This window comes from Ornithodoros turicata, chromosome 8 (genome assembly GCF_037126465.1).
Source record: "Ornithodoros turicata isolate Travis chromosome 8, ASM3712646v1, whole genome shotgun sequence".
Taxonomy (NCBI): domain Eukaryota; kingdom Metazoa; phylum Arthropoda; class Arachnida; order Ixodida; family Argasidae; genus Ornithodoros; species Ornithodoros turicata.
In genome coordinates this window covers 32548492-32563887 of record NC_088208.1, presented here as the reverse complement: position 1 = coordinate 32563887, position 15396 = coordinate 32548492, and the positions used below count along the sequence as shown (strand labels likewise).

Here is a 15396-nt window from a genome sequence, read left to right as displayed (position 1 = left end):
GCTGCCCTAACCATACTAGTTTATGCCCTATAAACCATGACCGGGCGCTTAGTCAGATCCCCTACGCAAGAAATAATGTTCCCTTTCCATTATATATCATTTTACGCATGATGGCGAACGGCGATCACGAGCCACTTTCAATACTTTGTGATGACTCAGATATTACCAGGCTCTAATCTTCCTATATTTGGCCATTATTTCCCTCTTCGTTCATTTATCCTCCCCGCTTATAATCTTGTTTTGTCTGTCAGCTGTCCGGATTTTGCTGGTTGCTTCCCATGGGTCCACCATTCAAGAAGCTATCCGCGTGTCCGCGCTACTCTTCCTCTGGAATATTGGTGATTCGGTGACATTCCATCGTTCATACTGCAAGTCATCTCTGAGTTAGACCATACGTCTCCTTTCACGATGACTGTAGCCCGTTTGTCTCATTCGCCTGTCTTCTGCATAGACACGTGCGATATTTGTTTCGTGTCATGGCAGGGTACCCGGATGTGTGGTATCTAGCAGGGTCGCGGAATGGGGTCACTCGTTCCATTCCAACTCCATTTCAAAGAATGGAGATTTGTGATATTTCCATTCCTTTAAATTTCTCCGAATGAAAAGGTATGGTCAATTCCCACTCCTAGAATGGCTTGGCAGCCCCATTCCATTCCTTTAATTCCATCATAAAAGAAGGGGCAGGTAACTGTACTGTCTAGCCCAGCAGTGCTGGAGGGGATTGACATTATACCCCGCACGGAGGAAGCACAAAGACAAGGTTATTTCTCCATATTTTTTTAAAATTTACTTATCAGCTTATCAACAACAATAACAATGAAAGATGAAAGTCACTGAAAAGGTTAGCCAGCTATAGGGATCGAACCCACATCTTCTGGATTACCGGTACAGGGCTCTACCAATTGACCTGAGCTAACACGCCTCTCCAGCGACTTTCGGGGTGCGTCATCTGAAGGGACGACAAACCAGCCACTCACACTCACTCACCCTCCTTTCACTCATACATTTTTTGCTCACTCATACACACATTCATACGACGGAAATCGACGCTCTCTTGAACAATAACAAGGTTATCAACAAGCTTATTTCGCTCTTGACCGTGTGCAGGTCCGCTGACGTGATTTTTTTCTCTCTTATTTTTCGATTTCATGTACTGCTTGAGACACACTTGTCTGAAATCTCGCGTGACCTTGCAAGCATCCCCCCACTAACGGTGCTACCTACGGTAACCGAAGACGCGAAAGGTGAGCATGCGCGCGACGGAGCACGGAGAATACCGGCGCTCGCGGCGTACTCGTGGCTACCATTTTTTCCTTGAAGCAGTACCATGAGGTCTCTTCCGCTAGGGGATAGCAGCTCGAGATTTGAGTCAGGGTTCTTTCGAGCGGTACGTTCGGGTGACACTATGGAACTTGGGCTGCACTCCATTCTGTTGGCGGTGGATGAACGTAAGGTGTAACACAGAGGGAGAAAATATGTATATCTTCGCAGACTGAATACATCAAATCATTCCTTCTACCTGTAAGACCTGTGGCTTAGTCTTCCTTCGTCCGTCCCCTTCCCTCCCACTCTCTAACACTAATTTATACTTCCTGTCTGTAAGACACCTAAAGCTATAGAATAAATAGAATAAATTACACCCGGTCTACTGTGTTATCACTCAAATAAGAACACATGCACGGCGAACCACAACGCTGCTTCTCGTTGAAAGTTAAAGCAACCGAACCGCCCAACAATGTGGTGGAAATAACTGTACAGAAAGCGCTTTCGAACCGCTCACCTTTAAAATGGTTTTCTTAATAAGCCCATGAAAAAGTAACAGCAACGACACGATTGCCCAAGTGCTCTTCTGCGACTAACAGAGAGACCGACCTTTCCTCTTTTACACTTCTTTCTGTATCACCCTGTGGCCTCGGGCTAAAGTTATTATACGTATGTGCTCGGCTTCCGCAGCTAAATATTTCATTTCTCTTTGCGGCGTTCTTAGTGTTCCTTTGTAGCTGCCATTTTTCTTATTGTTATCGTTAGCTCTTTCACTTCACAATAGTGTGGCGGGCGCGAAAATATAGAGCTCCGCGCCAAGCGTTTTTGTCGGAGTCCTTCTTTGTTTGAGCGACGGCGGCTATGTTTTTTCCACTTGTAGCGATATAATTTTTCTGGCAACGAAAATCATTCCCACCGGCGCTTTCTTTTCCCTTCTGCCTCTCTGAAAATGCGCCGCGTGGCTTTGAAGGCTGCACTACATCCATCCTAAAATATCGCCATTAAAACTGGAAGCATTCTTGCTACATCCCTTTGTGCGGTCCTGCCGGCGAAGAATGGCACAGGGCGGGTTGCCGAGTTCCAGGCGCTCGTTAATGATGCCTCTATTGAAACTGGTGCGCTTGGGTTATTCCAATCTAGTCAAAAGCCGCGTATTGAATATCGGTTGCATATTGTCTGAACTCCGCGAACAAAAAAAGAAAAAGGAAGTACACGATTCACTCGCTTAATATTTGACCGCTGGGGCAGCTAAAGTGAGGTAAAGTGAGTGACGTCAGTTGAGAATTTTTGCGTGTTGGAGTTGCGTAAAAACTTTTTTCTGTAGGTTTTCGTGTCCTAAAGAAGGGCCTAATTGGTTGCGAGAGTTTTTTTTAGGGAACATATCTTACGCCTAAGAGTCTGTTCATCCCCCCTCTATTGTCTTACCAGAGACTCTTGTGTGGTGCAGTCAACGAGACGTTTATGTTCGAAGCTCTTGGAAAATGTGATAGTTAGCAGACGTACGCTGTCCCTTAATGTGATAATGACCTCATATGGTGGCTGTCCTTGCTGTAGCGGTGGCATGGGCGGACCTCACTTGAAAGTGGCTATGCTCAAAAACAGCTACTCTTCAGTTCTCTCAGCACCGCCCTGGACATAGGGCGCTGACGAGAGAACGTCCGGCCCTGTTCCTGGCGCCTGGACATCCGGCGCTGTCGCATAGCTAATTGGTTATCCGCACATCAGCACGCGAATTGGCACTCGAGCACATTGTTCGCAGATAACAAGGTCAGATATGTATCACGTTAACTGTGTCACTTTGAAAGACAGTTTCCTCTACTCATTACTGTGTACGCCAATTCTATTCAGAAGTTATGAATGAACTGCCAGCTTCAACTGCCATTCGGAAGTCAGCTGTACTTGTTTGACAGCATAAAAGATATTGACCACACGAAAGAATTGACTGAAAAGCGACCGCTCTTGTTGTTGTTTTCTTGACTATTCTTTCTCGCTTTTTTTTGGAGGGTAGGCTTAGTCTCAAACGAATTAGTGGAAAAAGCCGGCAAAAAAATGTAAAGTTTAGCTGTACTGACACCTATCTTCCTTATTACCGAATATTCGTAAAGTGAAAACACTGTAGGATTCTATACGAGATGAGACGACTCACACGTGCCATCTTATATCATTTCCGACACGAAAACGAGCATTGTTTGTTTGTTTATTTGTAAGGAAAAAAAAAAGGAGAAAACGAGCATTATTGTTGACTACTTGCATCATTTCTACGTTGAGGTGCCACATCCAATCATCCGATGTCGTTTTTTTTTTTTCGCGTAACGTTATAATTTTTTTTGCTTCAAGAATTCATTAATGTGAGGAAATACGAATGTGTCAAGTCTGAACCAGCAATTTCCTTGAGTCAATTCTATTACGTTTGTCTTCATTTGGCGACCGTGATTGTTAGGTGCGTTAATCGCGACAAAGGGTGACCCAAACGGCCGGAATGCCGTGGTCGATCGCTCGCTGCATGCAAATCTCTCTCTCTCTCTCTCTCTCACGCCTCGAGTCCCATCTGTTGCCGGCGCACAGCTCTTCCTGGCGTGGACGGAATGTCTTGATTAAAGCTTTCGAGAAGCTGTAACCTCTTATTAATTCCGCGCTGCTGAGCTCGGCACTCATTACGTTGTCTTGTCCCGGTAAATGGAAGACAAACGTCACGTCACAAGAAATGCATCGCTGTTTTGCTTTGAGGTAGCTTAATTCAGTTCCTCGTTTCTTGGCTGCAGACGTCAGCATTATTCCCGGCAACGGTTAGTGTCGTGTGTGGGCTCGCTTTTTAAATTCCCATGGGGTAAGGATCGTTGTCCGGAAAAGACGTTGCTGAATAATTGTGACTGGAAGAAAAGAAGATGGAGATGATGTTGACGATGAAAAATGGGGCCGTAAGTCACAACGGTGCCGGACTGGGCACTCCAGTACCCCGGCACTAGATTAGCTAATGAGAATTACTTAATTATATTTATTCTATGATCCTTATATGTATTCTTTTAATTCTATTTTATTCATATTTATTTCTTTTACGGGTAAAAAAGGAAGGAAAGGAAGGAGCAATAAAGGGAGCGGAAGAAAAAAATTGGCTGCCATATTTAGGCATTCTGGCAAGCGCATTTAAATTAAATGCGGTAGCGTTACAGGGCCATCTTCTGATTCTGATCATTCGAGCACCCACACTCGTTTCGGTGGCACTGTAACTTCTTCTCTTCTGTCTCTTCTTCTTCTGTTACGGACGGACCTACGGCTATGGGGGGGGGGGATTTATTGCAGAAAAAAAAAAAAGAAAGGGGAAAGGCTATGGCTTTAACAAAAAGTATAGAGGAAGGGAGTCGAACTGATGAGAATCACCGGGGAAAACCGCCGGGGGTGTACCACACGACAGCGATAGATTTGAAAAGTACTATGCTTCTATCACCGCCTCTGCATGAGAAATCGTAGTTTATATCACACACGTGCTCTAAAACAATTATTTAACGCTTTATTTTAATCGTACACTGAAGGTGGTATTGATTGTAACATTAACTTGTAATGTTGGTAATGAAGGTGGTATTGATTGTAACATTAACTTGTAATGTTGGTAATGAAGGTGGTATTGATTGTAACATTCTCCTAGGCAGGATGTATTGCGATGCTGCCTGTTATGTAAAGAGTACATCAGACAAAAACCGTTTGAGCTACTTATGAACATCACCGACCATGCTGGATTGCGAACATCTCCATTTCAACTTCTTTTCAATTACTCTCCTCGATGCTTCATTGATAATGAATTCATCATCGACTTCGACGAAACATGCAAAAACATTCAAGACGCACGTAAGGAGGCTCACGACAATCTGACAAGGTACCTCCAAGACACCATCGTGCAAGATAAGGGACCAAGTGCTCTTCTCTGACGGGATGAGAAACATGAAACTACGAATCCTGTACGACGGACCCTACATCAACGTGGAAGATGACAACAGTGCTTACAAGATAGAATGGCCGCTACCGAATGGAAAAATGGAACGAAACGTAGCTACGGCTATGCAAATAAAACCACACCACGAACCCCCAGCATATCGAGCACGACTTCGACATCTGCGGGTTATTTGACTGACTTATGACAACTTCGTCCCGCAGCCAACCATCCTTCTGGCAAAAAGAACGCAAAATAACGAATAAGGGTTTGCGATGCGTTCAAAATAAATGCAATCTAGCATGTTTTAAGTACATCTTTTCGCGATCCCATTTTGCAGTGAGTGCAGGAAGAGCTTAGGATTACCATAGCAGCGAATCCATCCCACCTTGTTGTTGCTTTCTCTTTCTGTCAGTGCAAGGCTGCGGACAAAGCCTGTATGGTAAAGCACCTTCAGAGTGCTGATCTGCAAGTTCTGCGTAAATATTGTTATTATAGTGGACGCGCTGTCTTGTGTAATGTGGCAGCGCCGAAAGACTAACCCGCCGACATTGCTCAGTTCAAAGTGTGAGCGCAGGAGGTGCCGGGACCACTAATTTCGTATGCAAATTTGCGTCCTGTGATGCAGTGGAGCCGCGAGGCTCTTCATTGCACGCTGTTTACGAGGGCCTCGCTTCCTCACTGTGCTCCCCGCAAATTGCGCTTGTCTCGTCCTATCGCCAAAGTTTGCCGCGCACTCTAAGTTCTTTTTTATGTAATGCCTGGAATGAAAGAGAGTTTTTACTGCCCTGTACTCCAACGACACAGATGCTACGTTAACGCAGAGGATGACATTGTCGTTGATAGCGAAACGCTGCTCCACGAACACCATGAACGCGGCCTCATCTTTACTGGCTGGATGGTGCATCTCTTATCTACGCTTTTCATATCCCCTATGATCTACCTCGCCGCCCGACTTACTTAAAATTCAAATCAATGTTGCCCCCCCCCCCCCCTCAATGTTGTTATACAGATACTTTTGCCACGTTTATTAGAACATACAGTCCACTCGTATCGACGCGCATCACATCCTGATGGTATTAGAATTACTGGCACTGAGCACGACGCAACGAAGCTACTGATAACACGTGTGGTTGCACCTTTGCTGTCAGGGCAATTTTGTGATCAACTTCACATCAATAATGTGAGGCAGACATATGTATAGTTCGTCGCTCAGGATGCAAGAACGCATCGAGTGACCCGTAAGGCGTGAAACCCGCAAGTCGGCAAAAATAACTTTCATTTGTTGCGAATACAACCTAGCGCACAGCCTGAAACATATACTTAGTGCTTGCTTCTCCTGCATACTCTGCGCCGATGCAGGCAAAGCACGGTTTACAGGAGATACCACGGGCCGAAGGACAGCCACTTTGTCTGACTTCACTCCCTGTTTGTAGACTGTATTTTGCATTGAAAACATCCGGCATCATCATCAGAACATCCCACAATTGAGATGAGCGCTGCTCGCCATCGCTTTAAGGTATCAAGCAAACTATTCGGCTCGACTTCAGCTGTTCACTTTACTTTTCTGCGTGCTGTCAACGAAAACCGTGAAACGGTCTATCTGGCTTTGCAGGTACTGTGCGGCAGTTATCCATTCACCAATAAAATCAAACCTTCGCAAGCGACCTTTGAGACTATTCCGAACAGATGCTCCGGAATGGCTGTGTCGTCTCGGTAACGAACCCAAAGAAGCAAATGCTCGACTTCTGGAAGATCCGCTGTCGCGTTGCTTCTCATTATCTTTTTACGTGTTGATTGCGCTTAGCGACGCACGTGAAAGCTTGGCTCGAGGCAAACAAATAGCAAATGAGTGACATAGAAGAACGCCGACTGAATGCGTACTCTGGGGCCATCCAAAGGCTTCGAGGTCTTAACTGTCATGCCGGCACTGCTAATGCTGATTTCGAACGGGGACCCTCGGCAGTAATTAAGCGTCTTTCGGTGCACTGTCAGAGACGAAGAAACGTTTCGTTTCTTTCGTTTCGCAAGCACTTATTTATGTTTATTTTCCCTTACAATATCCCCTTTTCTTTCCAACTGTTTTCTAGTGTTTAGAGCTGCAACTGTTATTTTTGCTTTCCTGCGTGTGTTGTGCGCAACTTCGCAGGCGCATCTGTTCAGCACGTGGCAAGTAGTGACGGTCACAGTCGAGACGAAGGCATCGTCTGCTTCCCAGAAAGGGGCAAAGAGGAGAAGGCAGCCGACGCGATGCAGATGGTTTAGCGTTTCAACGTTACATATAAGACAAACGTTACTCCGTCAACATCAAGTTATACGTAAATGTATCTTCTGAAGCGACTCGAAGCTTTACTCCTTAATATTCTTCTATCTTAGGTTTATCTCCTTGTATCTCGTTTTATTCTCTGTTCTATCCTATTTCCTGGTATATCTTGTTTATCTTGTTGAGTTTCGTTTATCTTCTGATATATTTTTATTTTTTTTCATTTGTTACACCCCTTATTTCTGTTCTAGCGTTATAAGTTGTCGCTAAAGAGGTGTGGCCCCACTTCTAGCTTTGCTACGGGGCCCTCCTTGACGTGTGTATTTTGGCATAATGACGAAATAACTAAGTAAAGAAGCAGAACAAATGAGAGCAAATAACCGGGAAATTGAAAACCGTGTAGTTGCTTTTTAAGCGATTTTTTATTTTACAATTCAACGGTGCTTTTGTTGCTTTGCGTCATTAATGCATATAACATTGTTCCACCACACTGAGACCTTTGTATCACAGCCATGCTTACGTTATTAAAAGTCCCACGAGCAGACCATGCCAGTGTCACCACCCGCCTTTGCTGAGCAGGTAAAAGCGTCGGCTCGTTGGTGCTAGCCAAGGTCGTGCTGACACGTTCCAGACGAATGTCCGCACAGTTCCCCCTGAAGTCGGCCCAGGATGCATACTAACCCACCACCTGTTACCACTCCTTCCTGCTGTCCTCTCTCCACCTGTCCACACCTGTACGTCGCTCATAGCCACAGTTGCTTCGCGGCGCTAACACGGAGTTCTTTAAAAAAAGACAGTGTGTGGAAAGGGGATCACCCTATAATCGGAGAGGGAGGATCCCAATAGAGAAAACACAATGCTATTAATAGCGCAGGATGTCAACCTCTGATCCGGGATTTTCACCAAGGGGATTAATAGTCGAGCAGAAAATATCATCGCGAATACCGGAAGTCACGTTGTTGTGACGATCATGCGTGTTCTCTCGAATAACATAAGTTGAGAGCCACTGGCCTATAGCGTTCGGTCGTCACTGTGTTGAACAGCCTGTACCTCGTGAAGTGCATCACGCTGGTGAATACGCGTTTTTCTCATTGCTCCCGCATGCTGTATAATGCGCCGTAACTGAAGTATACGGTGGTGTCTAATACAGTACACCATTGAGACATTCCTCCAGCATGCGATCGCTTTGTCCCTGCAGAGTGCCCACGATTGCATCGAATATGGGATGGGTAATACGAATCCCAGTGTCCCGCACTATTACAAATGATTGGTGAGGTTGACTAATGATAAACGCAAGAGGCGCAGTGGTCGTCCTATTACCTCGATTGGGCGGTTCTCGGTCACACTTCTCATTCTGCTGTCGGCCACTCAGTAATTTGGCTCGTTTCCAATGTAACGCAACCTCCGTGGTACCTCATCAATGGTTGATTAATGGTATCTCATCAATTAATGACACAGTCTGTAGTGCGTGTAACCGAGTAGCTATACTAGTCAGCACGAGAAGTGTTCTGCTCAGCAGCGTGTTCTAATAGTGAAACTACTGCCGGTCTATGGTATTTCTCAAGCGTTTCCAATGAGAGAGGCTAGAAGAAAAGCTGGGAGAGAGATTAATGGGGGAGAGCAAAGGAGGTGTACGGAGGCGAGACTTCCTCCCAGCCAACGCCTCCTAGATGCAGAAGGCCTGCTCATTGCCTCCTCTCTCTCCTTCGATTAACAGGCAGAATTCGTCTGCTGCGATTCACCGTTCTTCGAACTCAAGAACCCGCAAATGATTGCAGTTCACCGGGGACCTGCAGACCTAAATATTTAGACAAAAAGTGCGAGACACTTTCCAGAAAATCAGTTTTGAGAAAGATTGAAACCTTTTTGCGCTTTATTTCCAAGTTTTTCCATTTAGTACGCGGAGACGTTCTATCGCAACTCGCAGACGACGGTGGTTCGTATTCATGGCCACGAACGCTGCAAGCACGTTCGTGATTGGCTACGGCCTTTGAAAACACGATCCTCATTGGCTGACTCTTAATTGTTACGTCATGGCGACGAGTAAGCAGGCTTTCTCTATCCAGGGGATGGTGTCCCAGAGTCCAAGTCCAGGAGGCGCCATGATCGAGATTCTGGATTCGGCCGCAGCCTCTCCACGCGTGAAGACCAGGCGCGTTCGGCGCCATGGTATCCAATCCAGTGCAAGTCGAGTTTGCAAGTTGCTTTGCAAAATGTGTTCGAGTACTCAGGCGGGCAAAATTACTTCGCGGACCGACCACACCGCGGCGTCACTCATAATCACAGTTGTCTCGCGACGTAAAACGACGAATTGTCACGAATTATCGTTGTCAATTAATATTTTTTTTATTCCGTGTTGGCGCCGCGAAGCAACTGTGGCTATGAGCGGCGTACAGACGCGGACAGATGGAGAGGGGACAGCAGGAAGGAGTGGGGGACAGGGGGGATTTATTGGCAAAAAAAGGAAAGATAAAAGGGGAAAGGTCAGCCATGCAGCACGGCGGCTTGCTATTCTCTAAACAAAAAATAAATGAAATAAATTAACAAAAAATAAAATGAATAAATAAATAAATAATACATAATAGGGGGATTGTCAGTTAATAGCTGGCGTGTTAGCGACGTAATTCTTGGTGCTTCGTGCACAGTGGCCACTTCGTAATTGAAGTGCAGTTATGAACTTTTGGACATGTTCGATTTTCCACGCATAAAGAATGTAAAGACGAAATTATGAATGAATTCGAGAGCTCGTGTAAAAGCTCTCGGTACGAAGAAACGTCGCGGATTGATATTGTCTCTTCCTCGGTGGTTGCTAATAAACGGATAATATAGGAAGTAATATAGGACGCACTAGTACCGGAACTTCGCCCACCGGGTTAAAAAAAAAGATCTACCCAAAGACGACCTCGTTCTACTTATTTCTTCTGGAGCCAATCAATCGGCTCTGTAGGCGGCCATTTTTATCTGAATTCCTGGGGCTCGATTTCCGACCGCTACCGATCTCCCCCTTTTTTGCCCCCTCCCTTTCCATCCTAAGCGTGTGGTTTAAATTGCCCAGACTTAATCGAGTGGAAGGAAATTTAAATGCACATTGTTTTCCACTCTCCCCACCTCCTCCCCACTTCGCTTCGGCGCATGATTGGATCGCTTGGAGCCGCCCCAACGCGAATTTCAATCGTTTGCTTTACTCCGATGTTCGCCTTTCCTTTTTTTTCAATCCACCACTCCTGTATAACAAAGATAGAAGGTTCCAGAACATTTCGAAGCGTCAAATTCACCTTTTTTCCCTGTATTTGCAATTAGATCACCGACAGTATTCCTTTTGTGACCCGTCAGTTAGGTAATATGACAAAATGAAGATGGGTACTACTCTTTCACAATTTAAAAGGAAGAAAGCAAGAAGACTTCATTTTTAACCGTGTCGGTCAATACAAAGAACACGAAGGAAGCTTTCGTGTCAGCTCAGCTGGCTCATTTTGCTTGCTACATTTTGCTTCGCAGGTCTCTTTGGAAGGAGCCATCTTGGTGAACGGAAGCTGCAGCGATCACGACTACGGTAAGTATGTTTCGTATGTATGTATGTTTGGTACAGTAAGTATGAAATCCCCGTTTTATTCGTCAAGATGTCCATCAGGAGCGACCATGCCAAATATTTTCACTCTGCAGTGCATTTTACCAAAACAATCTGGGAAAGCAGCCGCGGGCGGCCGACATCGCGTGACGTAGGGAAGTCCCCGTGCCTTTTTTTTTTTTCCCCTTCGTTTCTTTCTTTCTCAGCTCGCGTGCTGCTTATAGACGACCCTCTGTTTGCAAACATGTGACGTCATGAGAAGACCGGTTCGAGGTTATATATTGCTGTGGTGGGCAAGAAGCGGGAAGAACGCGTCGGCTGATAGGCCGAACAGGCTGATAAGGCTGATAGGTGGCCACCAGCATGCTTTGCGCGGCGGCGTTACGTAATCAATGACGTAGGGGCTCATGCTTGTGCTGTGCCGCTCTTCGTCACGAGCCACATGGCCGGGGACCGCGTTACGTCACGACGTGCCCTTGTTCTTCAATACGCTCTTTTTCACGAGTGGAGGGCTTTTAAAGGTGTGCGGATCTCGTGGTCGGCATCCGCAAAAAAAAAAAAAAAAACGAAAAGAAAAGCAAGATAAGAAAGAAACACTGCATTTGATAAAAGAATAGGCTCATCTATCACACTTGGTGCGCGAAAACATGAGTTTTGAGACCGCAAAGAGCGTGGAGACCGGATTGGTGGCGAGACAGCGTATGATGCCAGGGGTGACATTACGAAGGCACGACCGTATTGGCCGATAGACATGGTATGATGATGAACCATTTCAACCATTGTATTATAAAAAACATTAAACATTGATTCAGACACAGCCGACGTTGAAAATCGCGTCGCAGTTGCGTAACTGTCCCTTCAATTTTTATTTGTTGAACACGCCACATCGAAAAATAAAACAAAACAATTGGGGGGGGGGGGGGGGGGTCGCCACAGTGTTCGGCATAGAAGCTCAATTCCGGATCTACTAATTACTCTAACGGTCTCGATATTTTGTGTGAGATATAACCGGTGTTATTTTCCGCACACTTGCACGGGAGTTTGACTTTCTTGACAACGGTCGGATAGAAGTACGTGGGAATTTAAAACGAGTATTGATCGCTGCAGTGGATTGAGGCAATTAAACACTGGAAAAACGCAACACAAGCCTCACAACGGCCAGTAGTCTCTTCAACTGCCATCATGAAATTTGGATCGATAAGATGTGCATACATGACCGGCTTGAAGCTGCTGAGAGTCTGCTACAAGAAAAAATTATATATAGCGTATTTACTTCGAAGATATAGGAATAAAATGCGAGCCAACTGGTGTACGCCTGGAGAAAACATGTCCCTGAGTTTGGGGAAAACAATTACACGACGAGCACGGTACGGAGCTCAGACGAGCAGTAAACTTTTAATGCGCAACTGAGGTGGAAAGGAGGTGGAGGAGGGAAGAAGGGAGATCGAAAGACGCAATCATCAACGCTTCACGGATTATTCTTTCACTCATGTTCCTAGCATATTGTATACAGTCAATTTTATCGAAATTCGGGGTATACAATCCGAGCATTCTTGCCACATATTTGGCAATTTCGGAATTCGGATCATTGTTGGTCACAGCACGTTCGTAGTCTGTCCACCACACATCGACCGGTTTCTCCTATATAATATGAGCTACAAGACACTGGGATTTTATAGACAACATTGGATCTGCAGGGAATATGCTGGTGTACTGCTAGTGTGCTCATCCTGTAATTGTTTTCACCAAAACTCAGGGACATGTTTTCTTCGTATTTATGTATTTATTCTTATCAAAGCCCAAGGGGCCACGCAGCGTTACATGGGTTAACACTTGAAAAGGGGAAAAGATGATTATAGTAACTAAATACCTACATCGACTTAATGCTTAATAAATACAACAACAGCCATACCCATGACGATGGGATGATGTATACCTACATGATGCTGTGTCTCGATGCTTCCTCCGTTATTATCCCGCGGACATTCAAACAATGGTCTCATCCCCCCTTTTGTCCCTTTAGCACTTAGCGCTCGTTACAACATCATCGCGAACTCGCCGTCCCAACGAATCTTTCAAATCAACCCGTCGCGATTCAATCACTGCCCGTGTTTGTCAGGAGACACGTTTGCCGCGTCGGCTGTACCGGTATCGAGAATCCTGCGCAGAGCGAATGACCGTAGAACAGAGCGAGAGATCCCCGGTTATCTGGCAGCCCGACTTGCGCCGGCGAACGACGAAGCTAATCAAGTCTGGCAAACAGGACCGTCGGTGCCCGGGGCATATTTACCGGCGTATATGTTCCTTGCTAGGATACACAAGGACAAATGTTAAGCCTCGCCGTGCTGCTAGCTTCCGTTTCCCTGCGTACATAAATGTGTGTGTTCTTCTCGTACGTATTTGTGACTGGGTGTCTGCTCTTCGTTCCTGGCCCGGTATTCCCTGAGCACACTGATGCGACACCGGTCGCCAGCGCTCCCTGGGGGAAGGTTTCGGGAGTAACGAGAGCCGGCCCAGGAAATTCGGGGGCAAACACCAACGGTGTTGCCATGTTTAGGGAGATATTTCTCTCTTTTTCTTCCTCGTGTTCGTCTTCCGCGAAGATTGGTAAGTAGCTTTACGGTTTGCTGCTCTCTTACTTCTCAGAGAAAAAGGGAGTAGGGGAATAAACTCCTGAGAGGTTGTTGGGCGAGAAAAGCCATTTTGTAAAACTTGTGTGCACTGATAAGCAGGCACATGTGCTTATGCGTGTATGTGCATAAGATACGATTCGCTTCGCTGGATTATTCGCTGGTTGCTTTCTAGCGTTGATAAGTTTTATGTTTCCTGGATAGAAGTTGTAGGCTTTACGACTTTATAAACGTTGTAAGCTATGTTTTGGGGAGTTTGTTTATACCGTAATGATACGCCAGTGGGATCATTGAACCGAACCATAATTTCTTTCGTTTACGAGTGTGCGTGCGTGCGGTCATAAGCTCAGTAAACTGCTGGCAAGAACGATTAAGTGCGGAATGTTTCATTTAATTTTTAAAGAGAAAACTAAATGTTTTTATGATGTACACAGAAAATGATGACGTAAATGACCCTGCTCGTATGAGCCTTAAAGAGAGTTTGATAGATGAGCTGCATAGAAAAACACTAATAATTTCAAGTAACAACAAGAGAAACCAGATGAAGTGATGAAATTTGCCATTCATGGTTCAGAACACCAGGGCAGACACGTCAGTATATATGAAATGATGTGATGAGGAATAATGAATTAACCAATTGGAATTTTGATCCACATTCTTAGTATGGCATAATAACACATGTCCTTTCACCGAAGTTACGCACGCCGCATCACGGCCATTGGATAAATCTAACAGCCACAGCACGAATCCTTCGTTATCAGATAATGTGAGCCTAATTTCAAGCAGACGCTGGAGAGAGATCGGAAAGCTGCTTGAAGCACATCTTTGCTTCGCATAATCCTTGGTATCTCAGCGGCGTGGTCGATCGTTGATGGTAACCAAGGTCGTGCTGATGACTCGGAGGCGGTGGGTTCGAATCCTACCACCGGCTGTGCTGTCTGACATTTTCCTTGGGTTTTCCCGTAGAATTTTCAGACGAATATCGGCACAGTTCACCATGAAGTAGGCCCAGGACGCATTCTAACCCTCCTGTCCCCCACTACTCCTTGCTGACCTCTCTTCATCTATCCACGTCTGTTCGCCGCCTCACAGCCACAGTTGCTTCGCGGCACTAACACGCAATAAAAAAATATCCTTGGTACGCGTATCATCACTAACATTCCCACTCAGGTGTAGAACAAGACTCCCCAACAATGCATTCATAATAAACGAACGTAACGCGAGGCATGGAGCACGCAAATGGAATATTGAATACTGTCTTCGCGCTTGCATACGGAGTATCCAGACTTATGTAGCAGGTTCAAAATGCACGCAATAGAGCCAGCTCATGTTACCAGCTCCGCACGTGCATTAATAATAATAATTATTATTATTGGAAGTAGATTTGCGCGTAAGATGACGCGCATTCATCTTCCTTGAATTGCATCCTTGAATTAATTGCGTTCTTACGTTCAAAAGGTACATGCTTCAATGCGCCTTCGTCTTCCTCGCAGCATGTACCTTTTGGATGTAAGAACGCCAACAGATGCAGAAGACCATTTGTCTACCTCTGCTGCTGGCATGTATTTTACGCGGAGCTCTTTCTAGTAGAACAGCTATACAGCTAAAAAGCCTTCGCGTATATAGATTGTACGATCGGTGTGCCACTCCCAGCCTTTCCTTTACTTACAGAAAGGGTGCAATAAGGCTTGAAATTCCCGCAGGCCAGGCTTCTCCTCTTGTTCGAGAGAGTAACCGATATGCCCAT

The 15396-nt window shown here is 45.5% G+C and overlaps 1 long non-coding RNA gene across 1 annotated transcript in view; it reads left to right on the top strand.

Moving 5' to 3' along the window:
* The window catches only part of LOC135367034 (uncharacterized), a 688737-nt gene that overhangs the window by 283151 nt on the left and 390190 nt on the right, over positions 1-15396 (top strand). Inside the window, exon 8 of the long non-coding RNA XR_010414342.1 lies at positions 10950-11004. This is a non-coding gene — a long non-coding RNA (uncharacterized LOC135367034). The remainder of the gene's footprint in view (positions 1-10949; positions 11005-15396) is intronic.